This window comes from Ambystoma mexicanum, chromosome 4q, assembly GCF_040938575.1.
Source record: "Ambystoma mexicanum isolate Mex_15411 chromosome 4q, UKY_AmexF1_1, whole genome shotgun sequence".
In the NCBI taxonomy this organism is placed as follows: Eukaryota; Metazoa; Chordata; class Amphibia; order Caudata; family Ambystomatidae; genus Ambystoma; species Ambystoma mexicanum.
In genome coordinates, this window is record NC_090928.1 from 339,574,785 (window position 1) to 339,591,997 (window position 17,213).

Genomic DNA, 17,213 nt, shown 5'->3' on the forward strand with positions numbered 1-17,213 from the left:
TCTGGTCTGACCATATGTTCTGAGCGGGTCCCGCAAGGGAACCTCGAAATAGGGCGGAATGGGTTTACCGGCACCGGCACCATTAGCGGTGCTGGTAAACCCATTCCGCCCACCTCGTAATGAGGCCCTATGTCTCCTTAAAACTCACATGAAAGATAGGGGCACTTTTGATGTCACTTTTCTGGAGATGCAAATTGCATACAAATATGAACTATAACACTCATACAAAGCTTTGTATGTATTGAAAACTCACTTCAAAGTTCAAGTTCACTTTAATGTGAGCTTTCATATGGATTGGAAGTGTACAACAGATTATTTGAATGAATGTACATTTTATATAGAATCTCTACACTTACGTGTGGGAGATGAAAATGTCCTATTTGTACACTAATATAAGTCAGAAAACTCACATAAAAGTCAGGACAGGTTTTGATGCCAGTTTCCAGTAGATGTACATTGTTTACATGTGCGAACTCTAAAACTGAGATATTCCTCTTGTACATATTGAAACTTCTTTCAAATTTATAAAAGTTATATTAGAAATGCAATTTTTTTCACCTTACATAAACAACTTAAATGCTGCTTAGGTGACATACACTCACATGCCAGACACTTACACTGCATGCATTCAAACATCTTACAACGCACAGTCTGATGAGACACTGTTATGACACACTCTCCTACGACTTGCGATTCTACACAAACCCTCATAAGGCATTTGCTCTTTTGACACTCACTCCTATGATGGACACTCCTGTGATGCACATTCTAATGACACATGCTCCTCTGATGTGCTACTGCAACACATAAACACTCCTACGACACACTCTCCAATGACACACGCTCCTATGAAACACGATACAAGGATACTCGATCTTGAGACACATGCACCTATGGCATGCACTTCTATGACATGCACTCCAATGACAAATGCTCCTATGACACACACTCTTATAACAAACAGTCCTACAGCAAAGCTCCTACCACACTGCCAAACGACAAACACTCTTGCAATGCATTGTCTTTGAACACACTTATACCTTGTGCTGTTATTCTATAATGACACACACACAGAATCAATGTACACACCCTCTTACCATGCACTGTATTACTACACACACTTATGACACACTCACACCCCATGCTGTTATGCTATGATGGCACACACTCAGAATCAATGTAAAGCTTCTAAGCAAAATGTAATGTAAATTTAAAATAAGCAAAACACATGGAGAGAATCAGTATGGTGCTCTATATAAAATGCACATGTACATGTAGAATATTTACAACACACACTCTTACCACATATACATTTATGACACATGTACACCACATACACTTACAACATGTGCTGTTACACTATTATGACACATGCTCAGAATGAATGCACAGCTTCAATACAACATGTGCATGTATATGTATAAGATATATATGTTACACACGCTTGGAATAAATGCACAGCTTTCCCAAAATATACATGTACATGTAGAGTATGTACATAAAGCATTCTCAGAGCAGATGTACAGCTTGCATAAAACGCACACACACACATATAGAGTATATACATTACATATGTGCATAATGAAGGTGCAGATCCTATACAAAATGCCCACATGTATGTAGAGTATGTATATTAAACATGCTCACAATGAATGTACAGCTTCTACATAAAATGTATATGTACACGTAGAGTATGTACATGATGTGTGCTCAGAATGAATGTAGAGCTTGTACACAAAATCTACACATATATGTGGAGTATATACATTCCATACAATCATAATTAATGTACAACATCTATACAAAATGCACACGGCTGTGAAGATGATGTACATTAGGGATACTCAGGATTAATGTACAGCTTTAACATAAAAAGTACACACACATGTAAAGTATGCCTATTATACATGTTCAAAATGAATGTACAGCTTGCATGCAAAATGTACATGTACCTTAATAACATGTACATTCACATATCAAGTACATTAATTACACAAAATGTATAGGTGCACGTACAATATACACAATACGCATGCTCAGAATGAATGTACAGCTTCAAGTGTACACATATATGTAGATTATATACATTACACACACTCAGAATGAACGTACACTATTTCTAAAATAAATGTACACATATATGTAGAATATACACATTACACATCTCAGAATGGGTGTACAGCTTCTTTACAAAATGTAAATGTACTTTTAGAGCATGGACATTACCCATGCTCAGAATTAATATGCAGCTTCTCTGCAAAATGTACAAGTACACGTAAATTAAGTATGTGCCACATGCCCGGAATTAATGTACAGCTACTATATAACATGTGCACATAGGTGTAGAGTATGTGCACACATATGTTCAGAATGATTGTGCAGCTTCTATGCAAAATGTACACACACATATGTATAGTATGCATGTTACACACAGAATGAATGTACAACTTCTACACAAAATGCCCATGTGCATGTAGAGTATGTACTTTACAAACTCTCTCTACGAATATACAGCTTCTATATAAGATGTACATGTACATGTAGATTATATTCATTAATCATCCTCGAATTAATTTACAGCTTCTACATAAAATGGACAGGTGCAGTATGCACATGTCCCTTTGTACCTGAGAGAGCTAATTCAGTCATATCACCCTGTGAGACAGCTACGTTCCCCTGATAGTCATCTTCTGGTTATTCCCCACTCAGTATACAAATCTCGAGGTGATAGAAGATTCTCTGTCTTTGGTCCTAGGTTGTGGAATTCCCTGCCACTAAAGCTAAGGACAATGAGCTCAATTTCGCCGAGCACTACAGACTTTCCTGTTCAGGTAGATGGCACTTTGCATTCTGGGGCTCTGGTTTGGATTCATCTTAACCTTCTACCAATTTGTGTGTCATCTCTGCCGTTATATGGTTAATTTCATTTGGTGCGCGCTATAAACACCTAAATACAAATACAAATACAAATATGCCAGGAATGAATGTGGAGCTTCTATATGTATTGTACATATATACATGTAGAGTACAAAACCCCTCCCTCTCATTCCGAGAGAGGTTATGGCATCCAGCCATTCTGATTAATTTAATCTATGGTTAAAACCAAGCTAGCAAAACCCTGGATTAACATGTCTAAAGTTACTACATCTCCAGGACCATTCTTGTTTTTCCCTAAAATCACAAGTACACCAAAAGGAACGATGAACATGTGACTTTTCCTGTCCCATCTGTTTCTCTAAAGGTTAAACGGTATAACTCCTCTTTTAATAATATAAAGGGAGGAAAAACCATCCTCAAACATTTTAAAGAAGTAAAGAAATGTAATGTTTCTAAGGTGGACTGCACGTCCCAGAATCCCTCAGGGACTATGACGATGAAGAGTACTAAGGAGGCATGCATGAGCTAAAGACAGGCAGGCAGGACTGATAGCTCTTGTCACGGTCCGGGAATTAGTCTTAAGGGCCTGTACCTGAAGCCAATTAACCCACCTGAAGGGCAGAAAAGGCTGTAGCTGGAAGGATAAGTAGAAAGAAGCTGGAGCAGGAGCTGGAAGGTTGGCAGAAGCAGAAAGAGCAGAGCACAAGGCTGCCAGTTCACAAGGAAGTGTGACCACAGAAGGGACGCCTGAGCAGATGAAGAGTAGATTTCACCTGCAGGCTCTGATTTGGTTCTGTGTTCACAAACCTTGTTTGGATGTGGCAGCATTGGAAAAGGCTGGGAGAAACAGGCAGTCTTTCCAGGTAATCCTCATTGCTGTGAATGTAGAGCTGATGTTGTGCATCCACCCAAGGAATGTGTGCAGAAGCAAGCCAAGGGAAGCTGGGGAGAGGAAGACTCTACATTAATGAGTCTGGATCAGAGCCACCCATGCAGAAGAGCTGTGTGGGTCCCAAGCGTGCCTGTAGCGGTAGTAGTGGAAGAAATCAAGCTTGGAAGAAGAAGCAGCACACAGCCATTGTGATTGTGGAGTCAGTAAAGGGAAGCTCCATGCTCCAAATAATCAGGAATACCTTGCAGGTAACTGCAGCTAGCTTAATTTATACTCACATACACATAAAAGTGAGTAAAAGTTATTTGCAGAGTTAGGAAGTCATTCTAACAAGGACATTGTATCACAAACACATCAACAAAGCTGAAGAGTGGTTGCATGTCTCCTATTAAAGAGGAGAACGTTACAGTTACAAGCCCATTTAACATCAGCAGAGGTCATGCATGAAACTGTTTCCCAATACACTTTGAAGCATAACGCTGAGCGAAAGGAGGGTACAAACATCTTTTCAAGTGGCAGTTCAATATTAAAATGACATTGTGTGCACCTAGTTTCGTTTCTACTAAGAACCTTGCTTCTTGTGACATCCTGAACACTGAAGTTTAAGTTGTACAAATGGCTCAAACCTTGAGAAAACTAAACACAGTTGTGAGTCTCACATGACTGACCCCTCACAACTTGTATTCGTAGAATATGTACATTGCATGTCTTCAGAATGAATGTACAGGTTTTATATAAAATGTATATGTTGGGTATGTACACTTAACATCACAACACGTTTTTTCATGTCGAATGCACCCTTCTGTTCTCAGTTATATTGCCCTGAGCAACAGTGTCTTACTCTTCTTCCTTCCCAAAAGCTGGTATTGCCAAAATATCTTTTGTGTTCTGGCTTGGAACTGTCAGGACCACATTTCTTAGAGAGGTGTTTTTTAAACACTGCTTTCCACGTTTGCACAGAAAATCAAAGTACTTAATTGGATCCCTTATCTCACAAAGATAGCATATATTTGTGCATAAACACAGACAGCATGCAGGCCTTTTCTCCTTTTTGCACTGAAATCACGATTAACTGTTTAGCTACCTAAGTGTGCTGCAAAATATAAGATGGCTGTGCTTCAGTATGGGAACCTGATTCTTAGGATTCATCAACAGCTTCAGAAAATGTACACATATTTTATTTATTCATTTTTTTGTTGCATTTGTAAAGCGCCTAAGCCTGGCGGCATCAAGGCGCTGTAGCGAACCAGTTACACAGTGCATATACTAGAAGAAAAATACATTTTGACAGGTGTAGAGCAAAGTCACATATGCACAGCTCATACGTTCAGTGCTCAGAAAGGTCAGTGTTTTGGGTGAAGAGCCAGGTTTTTAAGGCTTTTCTGAATGCCCATTGAGATTCATCTGCTACTAGCGAGGGAGGAAGGGAGTTCCAGTGAATAGCAGCTACTGAAGGGAAGCTGGCGCCCCATCCTGTGGCTCCTTTTAATTTTGGTGGTGTGAAGCGGTGGGCGGGCCTTGCTGGTCTGAGAATGTTTTACGTGATGATTCTTTGGGCCAGGTACTCTGGTGCTGCATTCGAAAGACATTTGTGCATAATAGTAGAGATTTTGTAGATAATCCTTTGGTGCTTAGGTAACCAGAGTGCCTCCTTTCTTGCTGCTGAGATATGATCTCTTCTTGAGATATTGAATGCCAAGCATAGCGCATTGTTTTGGATTGACTGCATTTTGCTGATGTTCATCTTAGATTTGCCTGCAAAGAGGACATTGCAGTAATCGAATGTTGTTTCAGTTACTGCTCGTGCGATGGTGAGACAACTTGCTGCTGTAAGGAATTGTCTGGCTGCATTAAGGAGTTTGGTGGTGTCAGGGCTGGACTGGGAACTAAAAGAGGCCCTGGAAATAATTACTGGGGACCAAAAGAGGCCCTGGTAATAAAGTTCAAAGTGGCCCCATATGACACATTTTCAGCAAGCCCAATGCTTTTCCTATGAGAACATTTGGAAATACCACAGAAAAGAGGCCCAGGATGCAGAGGCCCACCGGGAAATCTCCAGAGTTCCCTATAGGCCAGTCCACCCCTGGGTGGTGTATGCAGCTGATGAGGTGAATGTATTGACTTGTTTTGTTTGGGCATCTAAGTGCACTCCAAGAGTTTTCACAGAAGCTGAGACAGGGAGCTTAATGCAGTCAATCAGGAAGGATGAGTAATGGGGGAAAGCTTCTTTTGCATTGTTGGTGACCCCACTATGAGGTTATCAGTCTTATCGTCGTTCACACAGAGATGGTTTGTGGCCATACACGCACGGATTGTCAAGTAGATTTTGGTGATCGTGCGTCTGTCCTCTTCATAAGTCCCTGGCAGCGGTAGGAGAATTTGGGTGTCATCGGCATATTTGGTGTAGTCTATTGGATTGGTTAATATATCATAGAGGGTGGGGGAGATGTAAGAACCTTGCAGGATGCCACAGGGAATGGGTGTGGGGGGTGCTAGCTGATTCTTGGAAGACTCTCATGGATCTTCGTTTGAGGAATGATGCAACCCAGGTCATTGCTTTTGGGAGAGGTTGGTGGTGCTGTGAGGTGGTGGCACAGGATTCTGTGGTGCACCAGGTCAAAGGCAGCCGATTGATCAAGGAGAAGCAGAAAGGCTGTCTTTCCTTAATCTCTGAAATTGTCAAACTGATTTCACTGATATCAGTGCTGATTCTGTACCATGTAATGGCTGGAAGCCGGATTGGCACTTTACTAGGATGTGGTTGGATTCCAGAAAGCGCTGTATTTGGTTGTTTTCTGCCATGTACAGGATTTCAGTAGAAATCGTACTCTGGTAATCGGGCAGTAGTTGTTGGGAGTTGAGAGATCTAGGGAGGTTTTTCTTTAGTAGTGGGAGGACTCACAACTCTTTCAAACTGTCAGGTACAAGGTTAGATGAGAAGGGGGCATTAATGAATCTGTTATGAATGGGACTAGGATGTCTGAGCAGCCTTTGATAATAGATGCAAGGCAGATATCCCCTTTACATCTGGAGGGTTTAAGATTTCTGATGATGTTAGCAGTTTCTTCCTCTGAGACCTTGCTAAAGTGAAAAGACGGGGTAAATCGGCTGGTAGTAAGGGAGGACACCAGGGAGGTGGGGGTGTTGGTTTTAATTAGTTAGTGTTTCAGATATATGTTCTGCTGTAAGGAGCATATTTTACTCTTCATAGCGGTCTGAATACTTGAGCACCACAACTCATCATTCGTGATGGCTGTAGGGGTGGCAGCTGGTGTTTCCAGCTCTCTGAGTATACAGAGTATACAGAAGATTTCCTGGGAGTTGAAACTGGCATTTGTAATTCTGATATTGTAGGCAGTCAATTAGGCTGTGGTAATGGTGAGTTTGTATTCTCTAGCAACCTTATTAAATTCCGTTTTTGGAGTATTGGTTGGTACCTTTTTCCAATTAGCTTCTGCTAGCTGTTTTTTTTAGCTCCTAGGACCTAGATGTCTGGGGTGAACCAGGTATTAATGTGACCCACTGATTTGGCTTTCTGCAGAGCCAGAGGGGCTTCTGAGTTCACTGCCTTGGTTAGGGTGTTCATGTAGATGTCTGCTGGTACACTAAGGTCTGCCGATTCAATGTGCTTCAGCAGGACGGGAGTGAGATGAGGGGAGATCTTTCTTTGGTCAACTTTTGGGTGCTACATGACCAAGTCGAAGGTAGGGCTGGTGGTGCATGCAAGTGAGATTTGGACAGTGGGAAGGTGAAGGACAAGATATGATGGTCCGACCAAGGACACAGAGTGTTGGCGGAGATAGTGATCTGGCTATTGAGGTCCACCACCCAGTCCAAGGTCCTGCCTTTGTTGTGCGTTTGGGCTGTCATCCTTTGTTGGAAGCCAATATCAGATAGAGTATTCGGTAGGGACTTGGCATTGTGATCTGAGGGGTCATAGATCCCTATATTCAAGTCCCCTAGTATTATAGATCTGGAGGTAGGCTTAATGTTGCCTCCCACTGCTTGCAGTAAGTCGTCTTCAGAGGAAGCATAGGGACTGGGTGGATGTTAGATGATGTGGATATAGAGGGAGTCTGTAGGTGAGGATGAGAGTTTGACAGATAGAAGCTTGCAATTCTCCATCCTAAGCATAATAGAGGGCCTTATTTGTAGGGTGTCTTTAAAGATAAGGGCAACTTCTCCATTGCTACTCTAGCATCTATCCTGTTACTTTTAAGAATGGGAATACCATAAGGTATTGCTAGGGATAGGGCTGGGTTGGAAGCTTGATGTAACCACGTTTCTGTGATGGCTAGCATGTCAAGGTTTTGGGAGGTAATCAAGTTGTTAATGTCAAGGGCATGGACAGGAATTTATGAGGACGACTTTCAAGAGGAAAGTTGGTCTAGCTACCGGGGAGGGTAGAGTATGTTAGGCTGGTGGATGACTCCATTGGCTGCATGCCATTAGTACTATTCGGCTTTCTGGAGGTGGAAGCGTACGTGGTTGGCCTGTTGTCTTGTGGTGTTGGATAATATTCTTGGGTAAGGTAATCAATGTGCTATTTACAGTTTCTTGTGTGGACTGGCTTTTGAGGGGGGTCATATAAGGGTCATATCCCGGCTGTCTGCTTTTGGTTATTCTGTGACCTATAGTAAGCTGGGCTTTAATTACCCTATGTCTCAGTGTGGGTTGAGTTTGTGTGCCTAACTTGTCGTTTTTAACACAGGTGGTGGCTGAAAGGCAGGGAGGGCTTATTTTGATTGTTCAGGAGCCAAGACTGCTGTTTCTGGATATTGAGGAGGCAGGGGTAATTTTGCTTTCTATTAAATAGGGTGGCAGCATTGAACATGCGAGGGGTCATTGCGTTGTGGCAATAGTTTAGATATCAGGAGAGAGCGATAGAGGCAGCATTCCTTTCAGGGTCATTGGTTACCTGTGCAGTATTCAAAGCCTTTAGAGTTTGGGTGTCCTAGAGGTGAGGCTGTAGTCGGACAGCCCGTTTCCTAATGCCGGAAAGGTTGGGGATATCGTAAAATTGGATGCTTGGGGGAGGCTGAGGCTTCTTTGTGCTTGGCCTAGATAGTGCAGCCATTGGGATATCCTGAAAAGGGAGGAATAGCTCACAGGCAGAATTGCAAAGTAGTTTATGTGGCCTTGTGGGCAAGACCTCAATAGCCTTTGCTGTGACTTATGCAGGAGTTGCACCATATTTAGAGGCAACACCGCTCAGCGCATGATTGAGGCAGCGGAACGGCGTAATGGAGTGACAGCAAGTCCCTAGATACTGTGGGCCAGCAGCAGTGTTTCTTTGCCTATGCCATTCGCCAACCAAGTCTGAGGGCCTGATAGTATCGTGCTGCATGCGTAGCAGTATAAAAGATGCGTCATGGAGGAAAGTGGAGGCGTGAGGTAGTGGGATCTTCAAGACGCACTGCAGGTTGAATGAACGGGGTAAGCGTAAATCAGTACAGCCATTAGTAGCATGCAGTACATCAGGCTTAGCTTTTGATTTACGATCATCGAGGTGGATTAGGAGGGAAGGTGGACAGCTTGGCTCTGACAATAAGCAGCAGAGAGTAGCAGAGATCTCCTGCAGCCTTTGGACATGGCCTTCGGATGCGGCCGTCTCCACCATCCGGTCGGCTGGGGCACGGCCATAGTTATGTTATGTTATGTTATCTACACTTATAGAGCGCACGGTCGCCCAAGGGCATCATGGTGCTGAATAGGAAGACTGCTCAGGTAGGGGAGGAAACCATGAGGTAGAGAGCTAGAAGAGAACGGTCTTGAGTGCTCTTCTAAAACCAATATGATTGGAGATTTTCCTCATTACAGAAGGAAGGTTATTCCAGAGGTTAGCAGCTGCTACGGAAAAAGCCCTGCCGCCGACCCTCACACAGTTGAATCTTGGAACAACAAGAAGATTTGCGGTGGAGGAGCGTAAATCCCGTTCTGGGAGATAGTGGGAGAATTTAGTCTGCAGGAACTCGGCCCCTTGACCATGAATAGCCCGATGGAATATACACAGGGCCTTGAAATTAACACGTTGGCCAACCGGGACCCAATGAAGTTGGTGAAGTACCGGGGAGATGTGAGCTCCATACGGGGTGCCCGTCGTTAGCCTGGCTGCCAGATTCTGTATACACTGTAGCCGCTGTATTAAGCCAATCGGCTGCGACAGGTACAGTGAATTACAATAATCCAAGCGGGAGAGAACTAACGCTGCGACTACAGGAGGGCGCATGGGTTCAGGTATCATGGGTAGAACCTTTTTCAGGACCCTGATTTGATAGTGAGCGGCTTGACACAAAGCCGTCACTTGGTTAGACATGGAAAGGGAAGCAGAGCGAATAACACCCATGTTTTTTACTTTGCTTACTGGGCTGGGAAGTGGACCCAGGGAAGTGGGCCAGAAAGCGGTGGTCCAAAGTGAGGGATCAGGGGGACAACCCACCACTAGTACCTCGGTCTTGTCACTGTTGAGTTTAAGCCAGTTCTGATCCATCCAATCGCCGACGGCCCTCAAACAGTCACGAATGCACAATGACACCTCAACTAGATCTTGATCTAACCGGATCAGGATTTTAGTGTCCTTGGCATAAGAGTAACAGTTGAGACCGTGGGCATGGATGAGGCACACCAGCGCCCAGATGTAGTTGTTAAACAGGATCGGGGAAAGTGAAGAACCCTGCGGGACACCACAGGTGAGAAGACAGGATGAAGAAAGGAAAGGGGGCATAGCGAGAGTTTGTGTGCGGTCTGATAGGAAAGAGGTGAACCAAGCAAGGACTTGGCCGGATATTCCGATCTGAGCCAGGCGTGACAGCAGGATGGGGTGGTCGACCGTGTCAAATGCAGTCGACTGATCTAACAGGATCAGAGCACCAACCCCACCCAAGTCAACTAGCCTGGACATGTTGTCCTGCACGGAAACCAGCACACTTTCAGTGCTTTTGACACTAGCCAAATAGGTGGAAAGCTAGGCTTTGTAAGATTCTCTAAGCACAGGATCGTAGTTTTTACGCCATTTACGTTCTGTCTGCCTTAGTTTCAGGGGGGTGGTTTTAAGTTGTTCCGAGAACCAGGGTTGAGAACGTAGCCTACGACCCTGAACCAGTTTTAGTGAGGCGCAGATGTCAGCGGCGTCCAAGAGAGATTGAGAGCGTAGCCTCAAGGATAATGGCCTCGAGGGGGCACAGTTGATAGCTATTTGAGCACTGAGTGCATCAGTATCAACCAAGCGCCAGGAGCACAACAGAGTTTTTGGAGGAAGAAGCTTACATGGTGGACCATAGGAGAGTGTTCAGGCCAATCCTGTTATTCCATATCCATGTTGTCAGCACTATGGAGGCAGATGCTCATTGCTGCGGCCATCTTATCAGGTGCTGCCTCTATGTAATGCACCATGATAACTCATTTTGGATGTTGTGGTTGAGGTCCCATGGTGGACCCAGGGCGCAAGAAAGCAGCAGAGAGCTCCTGCCGCCATATATGTAGAGTATGTACATTTCACATGCTCAGAGTGAATGCTCAGCTTCTACATAAAATGTACATGTAGGGTATATACACTGCACATGCTTAGTATGAATGTACAGTTTCTACAAAAAATGTACATGTGCAATTAGAGTATGTACATTACACATGTTCAGAATGAATAGAGAGCTTCGATAAAAAATGTACACATACATGTATCATATGTGCATTGCACATGTTCAGAATGAATGCACATCTTCTACACAAAATGTATATGTACATTTAGAGTATGTACATTACACATGATTGGAATGAATGTGCAGCTTTTACAGAAAATTTAAACATACATTTAGCATAAGTGCATCACCCACATTCAAAATGAATGAGCATCTTTCATTTAAAGTGTACGCTACTCATGCTTAGAATGAAGGTACAGCTTCTATTTGAAATGTACATGTGTTTGGAGAGCATGTATGTGAAAGCTGGCATTCCCCACAGTTAAAGTAACATAACCAAATATAAGACTCTAATGGACACACCCCAGTAGGGAAAAAGACCGCGGCCAAGAGCAGGTGAGGTAAAAGAAAAGTCTTTATATAAAGTAAAATGGGGCACTCAGAGGACTCTGCTTACTCCGAGAGCGCTCTGCCCAGAAAAAAATATAAGTTATATTACAAAAACACATAATCTATGACGTGTGCTATAGGGATAGGGGTGGTGCTCCCAGATTGGTTGATGTTGAACTGGTTACTTCGTGGGTCCGCTGGGCTCATCTGGGAGAGGTGCAGGGTCAGGCGAGGTCTGAGTTGCAGTGATGCAGACTATCTGACATTTGCCCTTTTGGCCACACATACGGTGAACATTATTTATACATTTTGACATGCAATAACTATATTACTAGACGTTTGACCTGGACAATAAAATTGAGGGTAAATGGGTCCAGGTGTCTTATCTAACATTGTATTTCACTAATACATTCATCACACATCTCCTTGGATCTATTGAGAGGAAGTTTTACTGTTTGTTAGTACGAGAGAAATATATGGCCACACATGGGATTAGTGGAGGGGGTTGAACTAGAGTGGCACACGGGTGAGGGGAATTCAACTGTTACATCAAAAGGCATTGGGGTGAAGGGACATGTGGTCTATATTTCTTTAAAGGGTGTCTGTTGGTGCAGAGGCAGGTTTGTGGAGACAAATGGTTCTTTCCAGGACCAGGCTCCGGCCTGGTCATTCACAGGGCAGTGATGTAAAAGGAAGGCGAGAGATACAGTGTTTAATTTGATACTTCTCGTGCCCAGGCTTCCGTGAGAACAAGACAGCCACGGAGAAGGCAGAGGAGAGGAGGTGGGTAGTTGGTTTGCTGACTGTGCATGAACACTGAAGAGGGGAGGTGCAGGCTGGCTGCTAGCGTTTAAGTGTGGCCTAACAGAAGATGGAGTTAGTAACTAAACAAAATGGAGTCTTGTGGCTTGTATGTCATGCACAGTTATGTGTCATTCAATGGGTACTGCACACCTTGGCCAGAGGCGAGTTGTCTACCATGGAATGAGCATTTCATGTGCGTACTAATAGGAATGAAGGGGGGCCTGAGAGACCCTTCCTCCCTTACATATGTTAGACACAGTGAGAATGAATATACTGCTTCTAAACAGAATTCCATGTTCATGTCGAGGATTTGCATTACACACACTCATAATAAATATACAGCTTCTATATAAAATGCACACTTATATGTAGAGTATGTACATTACACATGCTCCGAATGAATGCACAGCTTCTGCACAACATGTTCACATTCATGTGCGTGCACTCAAAATAAAAGTACAGCTTCAACACTAAATATACACACACATGGAACGTATGTAGATTTCAAATGCTCTGAATGAATGTACAGCTCCTACACAATATATACACATAAAGGTAGAGTATAACATTAGACATGCTTAGAATGAATGTACAGCTTCTGCACAAAATGTATATGTAGTATATTGATATTACACACATTCCAAATTAATATAGAGTTTGTACAAAAATGTTCACACACATTTAAAGTATATGCATTACACATTCTCAGAATAATGTACACTTCTACACACAATATATACATGCAGAGTATGTACAACTTCTCTTGCTTAGAATTAATGTACAGTTTATATACAAAATGTACATTTATAAGTAGAGTATGTGCATTACACAAGTGTAAAATGCATGCATAGCTTCGATAGAAAATGTACATGTAGCATATTTACATTACACAAGTAATACATGCAGATGTACAGTTTATAAATAGCACATAGTCAGAAAGAATCTACAGATTCTACACAAAATGCACATATACATTCAGAATATGTACATCACACAAACAATGAATGCATAGTTTTGAAACAAAATGTGTACATACATGTACAATATGTCCGTTATGCATGGTCTGGATGAATGTACAGCTGCTATAGAAAATGTACATGTACATATGGAGAATTTACATTATGCAGGCTCAGAATTAAATGTACATGTGCAAGTAGATAATGCACATTACACATGTTCAGAATAAACATATAGCTTAAATAAAAAACGTACATGTACACTTAGAACATGTGCATTACACATGCTCATATTGAATGTACAGCTTCTGAATGAAATGCACACACACATGTAGGGTATGTACATTACATAAACACAGCAAAAAGTACAGCTTTTATAAGAAATGATCATGTACATGTACAGCATGTACATTACATACTTTCAGAAAGAATATACATCGTCTACACAAAACCTTCATATAATATTATAGGTTTTACTCAAAATGCACATGTTCTTGTAGAGTATGTACATTGCACACAATCAGAATGAATGTACAGCTTTTATGCAAAATGTATGTGTACAAGTAGAGTATCAACATTAAACATGCTCAGAATGAATGTAGATCATCTATGCAAAATGCACATGTAGTGACTATACAAGACACATACTCAGAATGAATGTACAGCTTCTACACACAATGTACACATAGATGTAGAGCATATAAGTTACACAAACTCAGAATGAAAGTACTGCTTTTGCACAAATTACAGACGTACATTTAGAGTATGTATATAACACATGCTCACAATGAATGTACAGCTTCTACACAAAATGTACATGTACATCGAGACTATGTCCATTATTGACACTCAGAATGAATGTACAGATTGTATACAAAATGTACACATACATATAGGTTATGTAAATTACATATGCTCAGAATGAATGTTTAATATGTATACATATGTACACGTGCATGTAGAGGATGCACTTTAAACATGCTTAGAATTAATATACAGCTTCTATACAAAATGTAAATGTGCAAGTAGTGTATGTACATTACACATGTTCATACTAAATGTACAGCTTCTATACAAAATGGACCTGTCCGTGAAGAGCATGTGCATTACACATGCTCAAAATAAATGTACAGCTTCTATATAAAATATATATGTGCATGTCGAGTATGTACATTAGATAGGTTCAGAATGAATGTACAGCTTCTATATAAAACATACACCTACATGTATGATATTTGCACTATACATGCTCAGAATGAATACACTGCTTCTATTCAAACATAAAATGTATATGTGGAGTATGTGCATTACTCAAGCTCAGAATTAATATACAGGTTCTACACTAAATGTAACTGACATAGGCAAGCTTAACCCCTTCTTACAATGGTGGCTGGGGTAATGTAACTGTACAACAAAAAGCGTTCCACCATTGGACATACTTAATTTGCTTCTTAATAATCTATTGGATCGGGTATCTAAGCCTGATATCCTGCTCAACATATCTTGTATGACAAACCAAAAATCAAGGCAAAAACAATAACCAGCTCAACCAATTGATAACAAGTATGCCATTTATTTGCACAGTCTGCTAAAGACAGATTTTTAATCATACAACATTAATCATTACATTAAATGACCACATACCAAGGGACAGTACCTTGGACAAGTAGGTAAAAGTACATAGAAATAAATAGAAGACCTGAGGATGTGGTTAGCTTTAATCTTGGCAAGTATCCCTTGATGCTTCAGGCGTTCCATTTATTTCTATGTGCTTTTACCTAATTGTCCAATGTACTGTCCCTCGGTACAATGTAATTTAATGTTTTGATGTATGCTGTATTATTACAAATCTGTCTTTAATAGATTGTGCAAATAAATGTAGTTCTTATTTAATTCTTGTTATTGCCCTGTTTTTTGGTTTTTCATACCAGATATGTTGAGCGGGATATCAGGTTTGTACATCCAATCCAATAGAAGTAGATGATGAAGAAGTAAATTAAGTCTAAACTAAATGTAAAATTACATTTAGAGTATCTAATGTATGTGTGTTCAGAATGAAATACAGCTTCTCTACAAAATGTATATGTAATTTTCTAACATGTTCATTACACAGGTTCAAAATGAATGTTCACCTTCTATGAAAATGTATGTGTAAATGTAGGATATGGCCATTACACATACTGAGAAAGAATGTACAGTTTCTGTAAAAAATGAAAACGTGTGTGTAGAGTATCTAAAATAGACACGCTTACGATGAATGTACAGCTTCTACCAAATCGTACATGTGTATGTAGAGTATGTAAACTACACACATTCAGAATTAATGTACATCTTCTACACAAAATGTACACACACATCGGGAGTTTATATATTACACACACTTAGAATTAATGTACAGCTTCTGTTTAAAATGTACATATACATAAAGATTATTTCCAAAACATATGGCATGTTCATACCAAGGACAGCACTCTTGTATTCCAAAGTAGTTCACAACCATACAATAGGCAGGAGAACAGTTCAAAATGTAATTTTATTTCCAAAAAGGCGTAGTAAAAGCACACCTGGTGACAACCTGTTTCACACCCTTCACATTCAGTTGATTCATACAGTGGGTAGACTCTGTCCAATGCAACCTGCGTAGAGTCATATTTCTTCTTTTCCCTTTGTAAGATGCATAACAAAGGGATTATTGTGTTATTTTGCAGCAGCCAAATAGAAATTGCCATTTTGTAACAAAAGCATGGAACACATGATATTCTATGAAATTATATGGCATTTTTGATGTGCCTATACACTAGTGTTTCAAGGCACAATGAGGCAAGGAAGGGGAACAAAGGGAGGACAGAGACAACGATCTTACTCGGCCAAGTGACAATGAGATTGCGCAAGTGCAGGGGAGGAGAAAAGTGCCAGGGGAAAGAGAAGCGGCAGTGCTGTACTTGGGATCAAAACAATAACAAGACGTTCGGCCAACAGGTATGTAACGCTCACCTGATTCTCGCAGAGGCGCCGGTCTTGACTGGGCGACTACCGTATCTTCAAAGGTGATGTGTAGCACCCGGTTGGCTCTTTGGGCTGGACCTCTGTGCACTGTATGCCTGACGTGTAGAGTAAGATGTCTGCAGATAGAAAATATGGAGTTAATGAACTGGGGTTATTGGGGTGTCCCTATCTCTTTCCTCTTCTCCTCTCCTGTAGACCCCCAAAGGTTAACGCTCTCACCTTAGGTAAGTGAATGCCGAGCTCTCCATCTGCCTCGGGGCAGGGTGCTGTAACCAGTTTCTTCACTGGATAGGTAGCGCAGGCCTCTTGACTTCAGAGGACTGCTGTCCGTCGTTTACTGCACGAACGGTAAGTTTCGAGTCATTCAAATGTCTTTAAAGTCTTTAGTAATGATGTCTCTTGTTTTGCAGGGTTCCGGCGATGGCGGATGACAGGCTGAAGTGAGTCGAAGATGGAGCCCGTGTGATGAATAGAAGCGCCTGGAAGCACGTAAGTAAGCGCTTGTTGCCTGCTTCACGATGCGCTCTAACTGTCTTTTTATTTTGCAGGTACGAGTTCGGAGCGGCTGCAGGGTGCCGGAATACCCACTGGATTAGATGTGGAAAGGAGTAATGGCACGTGAGTATTAAAGTTCCCCAATGTCTTTAAACGCAC